Source organism: Engystomops pustulosus, chromosome 2 (genome assembly GCF_040894005.1).
Source record: "Engystomops pustulosus chromosome 2, aEngPut4.maternal, whole genome shotgun sequence".
Classification (NCBI taxonomy): Eukaryota; Metazoa; Chordata; class Amphibia; order Anura; family Leptodactylidae; genus Engystomops; species Engystomops pustulosus.
Window position 1 is genome coordinate 30701777 of NC_092412.1, and position 17868 is coordinate 30719644.

At 48.1% G+C, this 17868-nt stretch overlaps 1 long non-coding RNA gene across 1 annotated transcript in view; it reads right to left on the reverse strand.

The window, feature by feature from the left end:
• LOC140116442 (uncharacterized) overlaps positions 1-17868 on the reverse strand; it is a 39262-nt gene that overhangs the window by 11556 nt on the left and 9838 nt on the right. Inside the window, exon 3 of the long non-coding RNA XR_011852755.1 lies at positions 10310-10391. This is a non-coding gene — a long non-coding RNA (uncharacterized lncRNA). The remainder of the gene's footprint in view (positions 1-10309; positions 10392-17868) is intronic.

Below are 17868 nucleotides of genomic sequence, written 5' to 3' on the forward strand. Positions count from 1 at the left end.
TCTGGATGCCGCTAGGGAGAGAGCTGCTGCTGGTCAGGGAAAGCGTTAGGGTGTTCTATTAGCTTACTGTTAGGCAGGAGTGATTCTCAAAGAACCCAACAGCCCTTCTTAGGGCTACAATAACGTTCTACTTTTTTTATTTTAATTTGCATCTAGTACCATTTTGTGAGGAATTAGCAGGGGGACTTGCTACCGTTGTGTTTAGCTCTTAGTGGCACACATATCCATAGCAAAGACCGAAGTGGGAAAATTTAGTAGGGGTTGGATTTCAATTAGGCACTAACTCAGTGTCATCTCATCTGGCATAGTAGTGTGCTTTGATACTTGGCTAGAAAATAGCCATAGGAGAATACAAAGAGCTTACTTACGCATACAGTAGCGTTCTATATATTTGATTTCTGGTTGATCTGCTGGTGGCTGTACTTTCTGCAGTGCATGTACTAGCCAATTCTGAGCAATTTGTAGTGAGACTTGCGACCGCTGTGTTCTGCGCTTAGTGACGCACATATCCATAGCAAAGACCGAAGTGGGAAAATTTAGTAGGGGTTGGATTTCAATTAGGCACTAACTCAGTGTCATCTCATCTGGCATAGTAGTGTGCTTTGATACTTGGCTAGAAAATAGCCATAGGAGAATACAAAGAGCTTACTTACGCCTACAGTAGCGTTCTATATATTTGATTTCTGGTTGATCTGCTGGTGGCTGTACTTTCTGCAGTGCATGTACTAGCCAATTCTGAGCAATTTGTAGTGAGACTTGCGACCGCTGTGTTCTGCGCTTAGTGACGCACATATCCATAGCAAAGACCGAAGTGGGAAAATTTAGTAGGGGTTGGATTTCAATTAGGCACTAACTCAGTGTCATCTCATCTGGCATAGTAGTGTGCTTTGATACTTGGCTAGAAAATAGCCATAGCAATAGGATAGCATTGTTTGGTTTTAAAAACTCAAAAAAAAACAAAAAACACAAAAAAAAAAAAAAACACAAAAAAAACCCAAAAAAAGTTAAAAAAAAAAAAAAGTTATAACTCTCATTTTAAAAATGTTTAACCCGAGGGCTAGGGGTAGAGGACGAGGGCGGGGACGTGGGCGTCCAACTACTGCAGGGGTCAGAGGCCGTGGTCCTGGGCGGGGTGAGACACCACCTGCTGATGAGGGAGCAGGGGAACGCCGCAGAGCTACACTCCCTAGGTTCATGTCTGAAGTTACTGGGACTCGTGGTAGAGCACTGTTGAGGCCAGAACAGTGCGAACAGGTGATGTCGTGGATTGCTGACAATGCTTCGAGCAATTTGTCCACCACCAGTCAGTCTTCCACGCAGTCCACCCATGTCACCGAAATCGCCACTCCTCCAGCTCCTGCACCTCAGCCTCCTCCCCCCCAGTCTGCCCCCTCCCAGGAAAATTTGGCATTTGAACCGGCATACTCTGAGGAACTGTTTTCTGGACCCTTCCCACAGTCACAAACCACTTGTCCGGTTGCTGCTGAGCAATTTTCCGATGCCCAGGTTTTCCACCAGTCACAGTCTGTGGGTGATGATGACCTTCTTGACGTAGTGGAAGTGTGTAAAGAGGTGTCCGACGATGAGGAGACACGGTTGTCAGACAGTGGGGAAGTTGTTGTCAGGGCAGGAAGTCCGAGGGGGGAGCAGACTGAGGGCTCGGAGGATGATGAGGTGACAGACCCAAGCTGGGTTGAGAGGCCGGGTGAACACAGTGCTTCTGAGACGGAGGAGAGTCCTCGACCAGAACAGGTTGGAAGAGGCAGTGGTGGGGCCAGACGGAGAGGCAGGGCCAGAGCTGGTGCATCAGCGCCAAATGTGTCAACTAGTGAAGCTCCCGTGGCGAGGGCTCTTGCGGCGAGGGCTAGATCTTCAGAAGTCTGGAGGTTCTTTAAGGAAACACCGGATGACCGACGGACTGTGGTGTGCAACATTTGCCAAACCAGGCTCAGCAGGGGTTCCACCACTACTAGCTTAACTACCACCAGTATGCGCAGGCATATGAATGCTAAACACCCCACTCAGTGGCAACAAGCCCGTTCACCTCCGGCCGTGCACACCACTGCTCCTTCCCCTGTGTCAGCTGCTAGTCAGCCCCCTGCCCAGGACCCTGCCACAAAAACCCCATCGTCGCCTCCACGATCCTCCACAGCATCCACCAGCGTTCAGCTCTCCATACCCCAGACGCTGGAGCGGAAACGCAAATATAGTGCAACCCACCCGCACGCCCAAGCCCTTAATGTGCACATCTCCAGATTGCTTAGCCTGGAGATGCTGCCCTATAGGCTAGTAGAGACCGAGGCCTTTCGCAACCTCATGGCGGCGGCCGCCCCTCGGTATTCGGTCCCCAGCCGCCACTACTTTTCCCGATGTGCCGTCCCAGCCCTGCACCAGCACGTGTCAGACAACATCATCCGTGCCCTGACCAACGCCGTTTCTGACAAGGTCCACCTGACCACGGACACGTGGACGAGTGCTGCCGGGCAGGGCCACTATATATCGCTGACGGCACATTGGGTTAACTTGGTGGAGGCTGGGACCGAGTCTGACCCTGGGGCTGCTCATATACTGCCGACGCCGAGGATTGCGGGGCCTACCTCGGTCCAGGTGTTTCAGGCCTACTATGCCTCCTCCTCCTCCCACCCCTCCTCCACCTCCTCCTCCGAACTACCATCCGTGGGCACGGCGCCATCAGTCGGTAGCTCTAGGCACAGCAGCAGTGACGTCGCTAAGCGACAGCAGGCGGTGCTCAAACTGCTGAGCCTAGGCGACAAAAGGCACACCGCCCAAGAGCTATTACAGGGCATCACGGCGCAGACTGATCTGTGGCTGGCACCGCTGAACCTCAAGCCGGGAATGGTTGTGTGTGACAACGGCCGTAACCTGGTGGCGGCTCTGCAACTCGGCAGACTGACACATGTGCCATGCCTGGCCCATGTGTTAAATCTGATAGTTCAGCGTTTCCTCAAGACATACCCCAATCTGTCTGATTTGCTCACGAAGGTGCGCCGCATCTGTGCGCATTTCAGGAAGTCCAGCCCAGATGCTGCCACTCTCAGGGCAGCGCAGCGCCGCCTCCAACTGCCCGCTCACCGACTGTTGTGCGACGTGCCCACGAGGTGGAATTCAACACTGACCATGTTATCCAGAGTTTACCAGCAGCGCAGAGCGATTGTAGACTGCCAGATGTCAACTTCCACCAGAACTGGTAGTCAGGTCAGTCAGCTTCCTCAAGTCTACAATGAGGAGTGGACGTGGATGTCTGATATCTGTCAGGTGCTGAGTAACTTTGAGGAGTCAACACAGATGGTCAGTGGCGATGCCGCCATCATCAGCCTCACCATCCCGCTGCTTGGCCTGTTGAAAAACTCTCTGATCAGCATGAAGTCGGAAGCTTTGCGCTCGTCACAAGAGACAGGGGAAGAATATTCCCTTGTTGATAGCCAAAGCACCCTCAGGTCTGTTTCTCAGCGCATATCGGAGGAGGTGGAGGTGGAGGAGGATGAGGAGGAAGAGGAGGAGAATGTTGGCGAGACACAAGAGGGGACCATTGTTGAGTCCTTCACTGTTCAGCGTGTATGGGCAGAAGAAGAGGAGTTGGAGGAGTTGGAGGAGGAGGAAATGGACAGTCAGGCCAGTGAGGGGAGTGAATTCTTACGCGTTGGTACTCTGGCGCATATGGCAGATTTCATGCTAGGCTGCCTATCCCGTGACCCTCGCGTTCAAAGAATTTATTCCAGCACCGATTACTGGGTGTTCACTCTCCTGGACCCACGGTACAAGCAAAATCTTCCCACTCTCATCCCTGCAGAGGAAAGGAGTGTGAGAATGCATGAATACCAGCAGGCCCTGGTGCACAAGCTGAAACAGTATTTCCCTTCTGACAGCGCTAGCGGCAGAGTGCGTAGTTCTGCGGGACAAGTAGCGAGGGAGAGTAGGCGAGCAGGCAGCTTGTCCAGCACTGGCAAGGGTACGCTTTACAAGGCTTTTGCCAGCTTTATGTCACCCCAGCAAGACACTGTCACCTGTCCCCAGTCTCGGCAGAGTAGGGCTGATCTTTACAGAAAGATGGTGAGGGAGTACGTAGCTGACCATACCATCGTCCTAAATGATCACACAGCTCCCTACAACTACTGGGTTTCAAAGCTGGACATGTGGCACGAACTGGCGCTGTACGCCTTGGAGGTTCTTGCCTGCCCTGCCGCTAGCGTCTTGTCCGAGCGGGTTTTCAGTGCAGCTGGTGGCATCATCACCGATAAGCGTACACGCCTGTCGACTGACAGCGCTGACAGGCTGACGCTTATTAAAATGAATAAAGGCTGGATTTCTCAGAATTTCCAATCTCCACCAGGTGAAGGAAGCTCAACCTGAATAATTGATCCACTCCTCCTCCTCCTCATTTTCCTCCTTCTCCTCCTCTTTGTACAGTAAAGCAGAGGAAAATGGCTATTTTTTGACAGGGCCCACTGGCTCTTGCTATAGTACTTCATGCATTTAATTTTTCTGGAGGGCCACCTACCCGGTCCTCTGTTTGAAACAATTTTTGTGAGTGCCACATACAGGCACTCAATCTATTCCATTTTTCTGGAGGGCCACCTACCCGGTCCTCTGTTTTAAAAAATTTTTGGGACTGCCACATACAGGCACTCAATCTATTCCATTTTACTGGAGGGCCACCTACCTGCTCCTCTGGTTTGAAAAATGTTTGGGACTGCCACATACAGGCACTCAATCTATTCCATTTTACTGGAGGGCCACCTACCTGCTCCTCTGGTTTGAAAAATGTTTGGGACTGCCACATACAGGCACTCAATCTATTCCATTTTACTGCAGGGCCACCTACCTGCTCCTCTGGTTTGAAACATTTTTGGGACTGCCACATACAGGCACTCAATCTATTCCATTTTACTGGAGGGCCACCTACCTGCTCCTCTGGTTTGAAAAATGTTTGGGACTGCCACATACAGGCACTCAATCTATTCCATTTTACTGCAGGGCCACCTACCTGCTCCTCTGGTTTGAAACATTTTTGGGACTGCCACATACAGGCACTCAATCTATTCCATTTTACTGCAGGGCCACCTACCTGCTCCTCTGGTTTGAAACATTTTTGGGACTGCCACATACAGGCACTCAATCTATTCCATTTTACTGGAGGGCCACCTACCTGCTCCTCTGGTTTGAAAAATGTTTGGGACTGCCACATACAGGCACTATCCAAATTAAATTGTCTCCATAGCAGCCTCCACACGTTGTCTCCATTGCTACCTCCAAAAGTCGTCCATATAGCTGCCTCCATACATCGTCCCTTTATCAAACGAGGTGTGTCAGGCAGAAATTTGGGTTGTTTTCATGGATTCCACATCAAAGTTGTTAACTTTGTCGCCACCCTGCTGTGTTATCCACAAAATATACTGGCAAACTTTTACCATTTAGGGATATTATTTCAGCGCTTCTTGCGCATCTGTTTACATTCCCCTCACCCGGCATATCCTAAACTTATAAGAACGCTACTACACTTGATCTTATACAAAAGGTTCTTAGAAGTGCTGTTTGGGGAGTAGCCTAGAGACAGGGGCTTGGATTGGCGAAAGCTCGCCTGGCAGCGGAGCGCCAGCTCCATGCGCATCATGCGCTTCTTGCGCATCTGTTTACATTCCCCTCACCCGCCATATCCCAAACTTATAAGAACGCTACTACACTTAACTTGGTGCAGGCTGGGACCGAGTCTGACCCTGGGGCTGGTCATATACTGCCGACGCAGAGAATTGCGGGGCCTACCTCGGTCCAGGTCTCAAAGGCCTACTATACCTCCTCCCACCCCTCCTCCACCTCCTCCTCCTCCGAATTACCATCCGTGGGCATGGCGCCATCAGTCGGTAGCTCTAGGCACAGCAGCAGTGCCGTCGCTAAGCGACAGCAGGCGGTGCTGAAACTGCTGAGCCTAGGCGATAAAAGGCACACCGCCCAAGAGCTATTACAGGGCATTCCACATCAAAGTTGTTAACTTTGTCGCCACCCTGCTGTGTAATCCACAAAATATACTTGCAAACTTTTACCATTTAGGGATATTATTTCAGCGCTTCTTGCGCATCTGTTTACATTCCCCTCACCCGCCATATCCTAAACTTATAAGAACGCTACTACACTTGATCTTATACAAAAGGTTCTTAGAAGTGCTGTTTGGGGAGTAGCCTAGAGACAGGGGCTTGGATTGGCGAAAGCTCGCCTGGCTGCAGAGCGCCAGCTCCATCCCAAGATCCAACTAACATAGTTGCAGCACCTTTAATCTACTACTAGTTCACTGCCTCCATAATAATAATAATAATAATCTTTATTTATATAGCGTCATCATATTCTGTAGCGCTTTACAAATCATAGGAAACAAATACAAATGTAATGTAACAGAGCACAACATTTGTATGGAACAACAGGAGTGAGGTCCCTGCTCGCCAGAGCTTACGGTTTATGAAGATGATGGGGTAACACGAGGTAAAAGAATATTTAATGGTCAAGCCATTCTTCTTAGGGAATAGAAAAAAATATAATAAATGGAATTGCTGTCGCTTGAACCACTCAGCCGTCATCTTATATACCAGGTCCAGGGTGAATGGGACTGCAGAGAAGTCTGGTGCCTGTTGGTTGCTGGATAACAGATGGGAGGACGACACAGGACGGGTTAGTAGAAGAGTTAAAACTTCATGCAGTTAATGAGTGTTATAGGCTTGCCTAAAGAAATGGGTTTTAAGAGCACGTTTGAAACTTTGGAGGTTAGGTATTAGTCTGATAGTCCGGGGCAGAGCATTCCATAGAATTGGTGCAGCTCTAGAGAAGTCTTGGAGACGCGAGTGGGAGGTCCGCACTAGGGTAGAGGTTAATCTAAGATCACTGGCGGATCTAAGAGCACGGGTTGGGCGATAGACTGAGATAAGAGAGGAGAGGTAGGGGGGTGCAGCATTATACAGAGCTTTATGGATGAGGGTTATTATTATTTTAAACTGTATTCGAAAGGAGACTGGCAGCCAGTGCAGCGACTGGCATGAACTGTAAGCATACATGGTCCCCTTATCAAACGAGCTGTGTCAGGCAGAATTTTGGGTTGTTTTCATGGCTTCCATGTTAACTTTGTCGCCACCCTGCTGTGTAATCCACAAAATATACTGGCAAACTTTTATCATGTACCGATATTATTTGAGCGCTTCTTGCTCACCTCCTTTGGTTCCTCTCTGACACCCATTGGTTTGAAGCCTGAGTCCAATTAGGGTATGTCGCCATGCCACTCTCTAGCCTTCCGCTGCTGCCGCTGCCTCTGCATGCCGTCCCCTATAGTGTCAGGGTCAATTATTGGATGTTTTAGATGCTATCTAGCTTCATTCTGTCACTCTGTCATGGCCATGCTGTTGCCCATAATTTTGGCATAATGGTGCGATTAGGCAGCCTCAGAGGCATCCATGCATGCTGCCCCTGCTGTTTCCTGTCCATTTCCGTGGTGTTTCCATCCTTTTCTGAGGTTCCCAGGTGTTTGGCCAAGCTTCCCTGTGCAGAGCCTTGGTCCCCTTGAAAAATGCTCGAGTCTCCCATTGACTTCAATGGGGTTCGTTATTCGAGACGAGCACTCGAGCATCGGGAAAAGTTCGTCTCGAATAACGAGTACCCGAGCATTTTAGTGTTCGCTCATCTCTACTCTTTATCTATATAGAGGGTAGATGGAGACACAAGGAGATGGAGCATAACAGTGGGGTTGTAGTTAATTCTAAACACTAAACACTTTTAAGGTTACATTTAAGGGATTGGAAGGTGGGGCACAGTATGACACATTTTGGTGGAGGGTTTCAGAGTATGGAGGATGCACGGGAGCCAATACTGGACAAACACAAAGACAGTCCCTCCCTGCGGCAAAGTTTTCGCATGTAACAAGACAGACAAACAAACAACACAAAGGGGCGCTCAACAATTCAAGTCACAAGTGAGTTAGGATATAAAGTACAAAATTGTATACACAGAAGAATAGTCAAAAACATAAGCCAAAAATATAAAAAAAATTAAAGTACAGACATATAGCAAGCAAAGCGCAGACAAGAAAGCTGGCATGAAAATCTTAAAACAGCTTTCAGGATAGCGCACACAACAATTATATAAGAGTAGGAAGTCTGGTCCAGATGAGAGTAGCTGAGCAATGAGAATCTTTTTCTATTACCAGATTTTTACGGTATATATGAACTGTACTTACAGACAACAGCTGCCTTGAACTGTGCACAGGTCTGCCACCTGCTGGTCATTCATCCTTATATCAGGTGCGCCTTATATATGAACCTAGATGTTTTAGCAGGCATGTATTGATGGTGCGCCTTATACTCCGGTGCACCTTATAGTCCGAAAAATACTGTAATTTAAAACACCTCCGTAATTTAATGAAATTTTAAATTCTGGTCCATTCTCTAGTTATCAAAATCATTCTTATCACCATACCTTCATTCAATTTACCCACCGCCATTTCCTCGGTAGTCCTGTCTTCTGTAATGCATACGTGCAAATTTCTCTGTGCTGCGGAGCCACTTGTTCCCCTGCATCTAGCGGGAGCGCGCCCGCACATGAAGTTCACAGGGTAGACACGCATAAGCAGCTTTGAAGGAGAGGATGATGGGATTTAAAGTCCCTTGGAAGTGCAGGGTTATTAAATACAAGCAGAGCCACTTGTGCAAAAAGGTAAAAAGACATGTAAGATAAAAGAACTGGGAACTCTGGGAAGGATGGAATCTGTACATAACAAGTAAAATTGTGACATAGATGGTTTAAAAAAAAGACGTCCCCCCTAAACATTGAGGCTTGACCGTTTACGGTGTTGGTGAAACCATGAAGTCTGGTCGGACACTACCTGTGACTATGGACTGTTGCTTGTAATACGTAATAAGTGAAGATTAGTGATGTATCGAAATATGTTTATTATGGCTATACAGGCGGTCCCCTACTTAAGGACACCCGACTTACAGACAACCCACAGTTACAGACAGACCCCTGTGACCTCTGGTGAAGCTCTCTGGGTGTTACTTTAGTCCCAGATTGCAATAATCAGCTGTAAAGTGTCTGTAATGAAGCTTTATTGATAATCCTTGGTCCCATTACAGCAAAAAATGTTTAAACTACAACTGTCACTGGGGCCAAAAATTTTTTTGTTTGGATCTACAATTATAAAATATACAGTTTCGACTTACATACAAATTCAACTTAAGAACAAACCTCTGGACCCTATCTTGTACGTAACCCGGGGACTGCCTGTATATCTATAGAAAGAAAAAGAGTTTTTGGCTTAAGAGGTCTCAGTGATTTTGTATTTGTGATTAAGGGAAGAAAGTGAGTCTTCCATTGTAGACCTTTGTTTACACTGTACCGCACACAGAGCATAGTATCATGTATTCACTAAAAAAAAAACCCAGTGGGCGTACAACCCCTTTAACCTTTTGCACCATGACGTTCCCCAACGCATGAAGAGGGCTCACGGGATAAGGTAGGAGTGAATAGTCCCTGAACCAAACGTTTGTTCAAACTTTGGCCAAACTCAGCAAATTCGAACCGGAACAGGTCCGCTCACCACTAGTTAAGACATCATCTGCCCATGGGATCATCGGGCTCAAGAGAGGAAGTGCTCAAAAACAGAAGGATCCTTTCTGTTGGATAAGCGTCGTTTTTTTCTCCCTTTTTTGCCCCAAATATTGTCTTTCGTAGGAAACCCTTTGTCTAGGTAAAGAACATAGCTGTACCACCGTAATCAGGTACCCCGCCATGTTTCGTAACTCCATAATCTGTTGAGTAAGACTTGATATATATTTAGCTATTGGCATAGTAAATATTTTCACCCCGGTTGTCATGGTTGTCACCGTTTCCCGTTCCTTACATGTCTGGTATGCTCTGTCACCGTGTTGGAGGCTTTGCCGGTGCGCTCTGCCTTCATAAATAGTGATGATAATAATTTTATTCTCAATCCCGACACTTTAATAATAGCGCAATGGTTGGAGCTGGAAAGTTATTACGCGGAGCGGCACTCTACAACATTTTGCCAATGTTTTAAGATATTCAGCAAAAATCTAAAGAGTTTAATTAGCTGTCAGAAACACGGGGAACAGAGAGAACAATTTCACTGCCTTTTGTTTCTTAATTGCTGCCTCCGCTGCAGGAAAGTGTTCCTCAGTCAGTTCTGCTTTCCGCCACGCCTGCTCAATATAATCCATATTTTCTAAAACTGTTTTAGATGAAGTGCAGCGATAGAGCAACAACATTTACAACGCGGATCTTCTACTGAGGTCATACTCACCGATAAGCCCCACTCTTACTAGGTCAGAAGTGCAGGGCTTCTCTTTAGTTAGCAGAAATTTAGAAACTTAGACATTTTCACACTGTAATAAAAAAAAATATTATACATTTAGATATCACTTTGGTCCTTTTTGTCTTTTTGTATTAAACCTCTAGACATTCAGTTACTATTTTAGGGGTCATTTTACTAGAGAAAAGGCAAAATATATCAGAATAAGAACTCACAGAGACATTGCTCATCAAATGAGGTGAGTTTATTTAACATAACATGTTTTGGTCCGGTACTTGGACCCAGGGGCGGATTAAGGCTGCATTCAAACGGCCGTTGGGGGATGTATATACGTCGGATATACGTCCCCCCACGGGCTGGCAATGGGCGTAGGGCGGGCTGTGCGGCACCGTACCATTCCGTACACAAAGAAAGATGGGACATGTCCTATCTTTTCCTTGAATACAGTGCCATGTGCCATGTTTTTCTGTGGTGAGCAGCGGGGGTCCTCCTCTCCCCAGCATCTTATGTGCGACTGGCTGCTCCAGACATCTCAGTGGTGCTATGAGTGGTGGGACGGGGGTATGTTGGACCTCCGTTCTCGTGATCCAAATGGTTCCATCGCTGAGACCCCCACTGATCAGCAAGTTAGGCCTTATTCTATGGATAGGGGCTAACTTCATTCGTGGGAAAACCCCTTTAACCAAGTATAATATCGGGGAAAAATAAACAATGACTTGTCCTAAAAAAAACAAACTCTAATAATCCTATGTTGCTGGAAAAATAAAAAACTGAAAAGTTTACAATTTGTCATCGTATGATAAATAATAATGATTCTTTATTTATATAGCACACACAGATTAGGCAGCGCTGCACAGAGCTTGCCAAATCCTTCCTTGTCCCCAATGGGGCTCACAATCTAATCAACCTACCTGTATGTTTTGGAGCGTGGGAGGAAACTGGAGGAAACCCACGTGAACATACAGAGAACATACAAACTCTTTGCAGATGTTGACCTGGATGGGACTTGAACCCAGGCCCCCAGCTCTGCAAGGCTGTAGTGCTAACCATCAAACCTCTTTGCTGCCCATGTCCCCCCATAAGGTGTAAAATTTTTAATAACCAGGATTAGAGATGAGCGAACATGCTCGTCCGAGCTTGATGCTCGTTCGAGCATTAGCGTACTCGAAACTGCTCGTTGCTCGGACGAATACTTTGCCCGCTCGAGAAAATGGCAGCTCCCGCCGTTTTGCTTTTTGGCGGCCAGAAACAGAGCCAATCACAAGCCAGGAGACTCTGCACTCCACCCAGCATGACGTGGTACCCTTACACGTCGATAGCAGTGGTTGGCTGGCCAGATCAGGTGACCCTGGAATAGACTAGCCCCTGCCTGAGCTGCTTGGATCATTCTGTGTCTGGATGCCGCTAGGGAGAGAGCTGCTGCTGGTCAGGGAAAGCGTTAGGGTGTTCTATTAGCTTACTGTTAGGCAGGAGTGATTCTCCAAGAACCCAACAGCCCTTCTTAGGGCTACAATAACGTTCTACTTTTTTTTTTTTTATTTGCATCTAGTACCATTTTGTGAGGAATTAGCAGGGGGACTTGCTACCGTTGTGTTTAGCTCTTAGTGGCACACATATCCACCTCAAACACCAAAGTGGGAAAATTTAGTAGGGGTTGGATTTCAATTAGGCACAGTCTGCCATTTTTCCTTTTTTATTTTACGTTTATTTTGTTTAATAACTCAGTGTCATCTCATCTTGCATAGTAGTGTGCTTTCATACTTGGCTAGAAAATAGCCATAGGAGAATCCAAACGGCTTACGCCTACAGTAGCGTTATATATTTGATTTCTGGTTGATCTGCTGGTGGCTGTACTTGCTGCAGTGCATCTACTAGCCAATTGTGAGCAATTTGTAGTGAGACTTGCGACCGCTGTGTTTTGCGCTTAGTGACGCACATATCCACCTCAAACACCAAAGTGGGAAAATTTAGTAGGGGTTGGATTTCAATTAGGCACAGTCTGCCATTTTTCCTTTTTTATTTTACGTTTATTTTGTTTAATAACTCAGTGTCATCTCATCTTGCATAGTAGTGTGCTTTCATACTTGGCTAGAAAATAGCCATAGGAGAATCCAAACGGCTTACGCCTACAGTAGCGTTATATATTTGATTTCTGGTTGATCTGCTGGTGGCTGTACTTGCTGCAGTGCATCTACTAGCCAATTGTGAGCAATTTGTAGTGAGACTTGCGACCGCTGTGTTTTGCGCTTAGTGACGCACATATCCATTGCAAAGACCGAAGTGGGAAAATTTAGTAGGGGTTGGATTTCAATTAGGCACAGTCTGCCATTTGTCCTTTTTTATTTTACGTTTATTTTGTTTAATAACTCAGTGTCATCTCATCTGGCATAGTAGTGTGCTTTCATACTTGGCTAGAAAATAGCCATAGCAATAGGATAGCATTGTTTGGTTTTAAAAACTCAAAAACACAAAAAAAAAAAAAAAAAAACACAAAAAAAAGGTAAAAAAAAAATTAAAGCTATAACTCTCATTTTAAAAATGTTTAACCCGAGGGCTAGGGGTAGAGGACGAGGGCGGGGACGTGGGCGTCCAACTACTGCAGGGGTCAGAGGCCGTGGTCCTGGGTGGGGTGAGACACCACCTGCTGATGAGGGAGCAGGGGAACGCCGCAGAGCTACACTCCCTAGGTTCATGTCTGAAGTTACTGGGACTCGTGGTAGAGCACTGTTGAGGCCAGAACAGTGCGAACAGGTGATGTCGTGGATTGCTGACAATGCTTCGAGCAATTTGTCCACCAGTCAGTCTTCCACGCAGTCCACCCATGTCACCGAAATCGCCACTCCTCCAGCTCCTGCACCTCAGCCTCCTCCCCCCCAGTCTGCCCCCTCCCAGGAAAATTTGGCATTTGAACCGGCATACTCTGAGGAACTGTTTTCTGGACCCTTCCCACAGTCACAAACCACTTGTCCGGTTGCTGCTGAGCAATTTTCCGATGCCCAGGTTTTCCACCAGTCACAGTCTGTGGGTGATGATGACCTTCTTGACGTAGTGGAAGTGTGTAAAGAGGTGTCCGACGATGAGGAGACACGGTTGTCAGACAGTGGGGAAGTTGTTGTCAGGGCAGGAAGTCCGAGGGGGGAGCAGACTGAGGGATCGGAGGATGATGAGGTGACAGACCCAAGCTGGGTTGAGAGGCCGGGTGAACACAGTGCTTCTGAGACGGAGGAGAGTCCTCGACCAGAACAGGTTGGAAGAGGCAGTGGTGGGGCCAGACGGAGAGGCAGGGCCAGAGCTGGTGCATCAGCGCCAAATGTGTCAACTAGTGAAGCTCCCGTGGCGAGGGCTCTTGCGGCGAGGGCTAGATCTTTAGAAGTCTGGAGGTTCTTTAAGGAAACACCGGATGACCGACGGACTGTGGTGTGCAACATTTGCCAAACCAGGCTCAGCAGGGGTTCCACCACTACTAGCTTAACTACCACCAGTATGCGCAGGCATATGAATGCTAAACACCCCACTCAGTGGCAACAAGCCCGTTCACCTCCGGCCGTGCACACCACTGCTCCTTCCCCTGTGTCAGCTGATAGTCAGCCCCCTGCCCAGGACCCTGCCACAAAAACCCCATCGTCGCCTCCACGATCCTCCACAGCATCCACCAGCGTTCAGCTCTCCATACCCCAGACGCTGGAGCGGAAACGCAAATATAGTGCAACCCACCCGCACGCCCAAGCCCTTAATGTGCACATCTCCAGATTGCTTAGCCTGGAGATGCTGCCCTATAGGCTAGTAGAGACCGAGGCCTTTCGCAACCTCATGGCGGCGGCCGCCCCTCGGTATTCGGTCCCCAGCCGCCACTACTTTTCCCGATGTGCCGTCCCAGCCCTGCACCAGCACGTGTCAGACAACATCACCCGTGCCCTGACCAACGCCGTTTCTGACAAGGTCCACCTGACCACGGACACGTGGACGAGTGCTGCCGGGCAGGGCCACTATATATCGCTGACGGCACATTGGGTTAACTTGGTGGAGGCTGGGACCGAGTCTGACCCTGGGGCTGGTCATATACTGCCGACGCCGAGGATTGCGGGGCCTACCTCGGTCCAGGTGTTTCAGGCCTACTATGCCTCCTCCTCCTCCCACCCCTCCTCCACCTCCTCCTCCGAACTACCATCCGTGGGCACGGCGCCATCAGTCGGTAGCTCTAGGCACAGCAGCAGTGCCGTTGCTGAGCGACAGCAGTGCTCAAACTGCTGAGCCTAGGCGATAAAAGGCACACCGCCCAAGAGCTATTACAGGGCATCACGGCGCAGACTGATCTGTGGCTGGCACCGCTGAACCTGAAGCCAGGCATGGTTGTGTGTGACAACGGCCGTAACCTGGTGGCGGCTCTGCAACTCGGCAGACTGACACATGTGCCATGCCTGGCCCATGTGTTAAATCTGATAGTTCAGCGTTTCCTCAAGACATACCCCAATCTGTCAGATTTGCTCACGAAGGTGCGCCGCATCTGTGCGCATTTCAGGAAGTCCAGCACAGATGCTGCCACTCTCAGGGCAGCGCAGCGCCGCCTCCAACTGCCGACTGTTGTGCGACGTGCCCACGAGGTGGAATTCAACACTGACCATGTTATCCAGAGTTTACCAGCAGCGCCGAGCCATTGTAGACTGCCAGATGTCAACTTCCACCAGAACTGGTAGTCAGGTCAGTCAGCTTCCTCAAGTCTACAATGAGGAGTGGACGTGGATGTCTGATATCTGTCAGGTGCTGAGTAACTTTGAGGAGTCAACACAGATGGTCAGTGGCGATGCCGCCATCATCAGCCTCACCATCCCGCTGCTTGGCCTGTTGAAAAACTCTCTGATCAGCATGAAGTCGGAAGCTTTGCGCTCGTCACAAGAGACGGGGGAAGAAGATTCCCTTGTTGATAGCCAAAGCACCCTTAGGTCTGTTTCTCAGCGCATATCGGAGGAGGTGGAGGTGGAGGAGGATGAGGAGGAAGAGGAGGAGAATGTTGGCGAGACACAAGAGGGGACCATTGTTGAGTCCTTCACTGTTCAGCGTGTATGGGCAGAAGAAGAGGAGTTGGAGGAGTTGGAGGAGGAGGAAATGGACAGTCAGGCCAGTGAGGGGAGTGAATTCTTACGCGTTGGTACTCTGGCGCATATGGCAGATTTCATGCTAGGCTGCCTATCCCGTGACCCTCGCGTTCAAAGAATTTATTCCAGCACCGATTACTGGGTGTTCACTCTCCTGGACCCACGGTACAAGCAAAATCTTTCCACTCTCATCCCTGCAGAGGAAAGGAGTGTGAGAATGCATGAATACCAGCAGGCCCTGGTTCACAAGCTGAAACAGTATTTCCCTTCTGACAGCGCTAGCGGCAGAGTGCGTAGTTCTGCGGGACAAGTAGCGAGGGAGAGTAGGCGAGCAGGCAGCTTGTCCAGCACTGGCAAGGGTACGCTTTACAAGGCTTTTGCCAGCTTTATGTCACCCCAGCAAGACACTGTCACCTGTCCCCAGTCTCGGCAGAGTAGGGCTGATCTTTACAGAAAGATGGTGAGGGAGTACGTAGCTGACCATACCATCGTCCTAAATGATCACACAGCTCCCTACAACTACTGGGTTTCAAAGCTGGACATGTGGCACGAACTGGCGCTGTACGCCTTGGAGGTTCTTGCCTGCCCTGCCGCTAGCGTCTTGTCCGAGCGGGTTTTCAGTGCAGCTGGTGGCATCATCACCGATAAGCGTACACGCCTGTCGACTGACAGCGCTGACAGGCTGACGCTTATTAAGATGAATAAAGCCTGGATTTCTCATAATTTCCAATCTCCACCAGGTGAAGGAAGCTCAACCTGAATAATTGATCCACTCCTCCTCCTCATTTTCCTCCTTCTCCTCCTCTTTGTACAGTAAAGCAGAGGAAACTGGCTATTTTTTGACAGGGCCCACTGGCTCTAGCTATAGTACTTTATGCATTTAATTTTTCTGGAGGGCCACCTACCCGGTCCTCTGTTTTAAACAATTTTTGGGAGTGCCACATACAGGCACTCAATCTATTCAATTTTTCTGGAGGGCCACCTACCTGCTCCTCTGGTTTGAAAACTTTTTGGGACTGCCACATACAGGCACTCAATCGATTCAATTTTTCTGGAGGGCCACCTACCTGCTCCTCTGGTTTGAAAACTTTTTGGGACTGCCACATACAGGCACTCAATCTATTCTATTTTTCTGGAGGGCCACCTACCTGCTCCTCTGGTTTGAAAACTTTTTGGGACTGCCACATACAGGCACTCAATCGATTCCATTTTTCTGGAGGGCCACCTACCTGCTCCTCTGGTTTGAAAACTTTTTGGGACTGCCACATACAGGCACTCAATCGATTCCATTTTTCTGGAGGGCCACCTACCTGCTCCTCTGGTTTGAAAACTTTTTGGGACTGCCACATACAGGCACTCAATCTATTCAATTTTTCTGGAGGGCCACCTACCTGCTCCTCTGGTTTGAAAACTTTTTGGGACTGCCACATACAGGCACTCAATCTATTCTATTTTTCTGGAGGGCCACCTACCTGCTCCTCTGGTTTGAAAACTTTTTGGGACTGCCACATACAGGCACTATCCAAATTAAATTGTCTCCATAGCAGCCTCCACACGTTGTCTCCATTGCTACCTCCAAAAGTCGTCCATATAGCTGCCTCCATACATCGTCCCTTTATCAAACGAGGTGTGTCAGGCAGAAATTTGGGTTGTTTTCATGGATTCCACATCAAAGTTGTTAACTTTGTCGCCACCCAGCTGTGTTATCCACAAAATATGCTAATAAACTTTTATCATTTACCAATATTATTTCAGCGCTTCTTGCGCATCTGTTTACATTCCCCTCACCCGCCATATCCCAAACTTATAAGAACGCTACTACACTTGATCTTATACAAAAGGTTCTTAGAAGTGCTGTTTGGGGAGTAGCCTAGAGACAGGGGCTTGGATTGGCGAAAGCTCGCCTGGCTGCGGAGCGCCAGCTCCATCCCAAGATCCAACTAACATAGTTTTAACTGCAGCACCTTTAATCTACTACTAGTTCACTGCCTCCATAATAATAATAATAATCTTTATTTATATAGCGCCATCATATTCTGTAGCGCTTTACAAATCATAGGAAACAAATACAAATGTAATGTAACAGAGCACAACATTTGTATGGAACAACAGGAGTGAGGTCCCTGCTCGCCAGAGCTTACGGTTTATGAAGATGATGGGGTAACACGAGGTAAAAGAATATTTAATGGTCAAGCCATTCTTCTTAGGGAAAAGAACAAAATATAATAAATGGAATTGCTGTCGCTTGAACCACTCAGCCGTCATCTTATATACCAGGTCCAGGGTGAATGGGACTGTAGAGAAGTCTGGTGCCTGTTGGTTGCTGGATAACAGATGGGAGGACGACACAAGACGGGTTAGTAGAAGAGTTAAAACTTCATGCAGTTAATGAGTGTTATAGGCTTGCCTAAAGAAATGGGTTTTAAGAGCACGTTTGAAACTTTGGAGGTTAGGTAT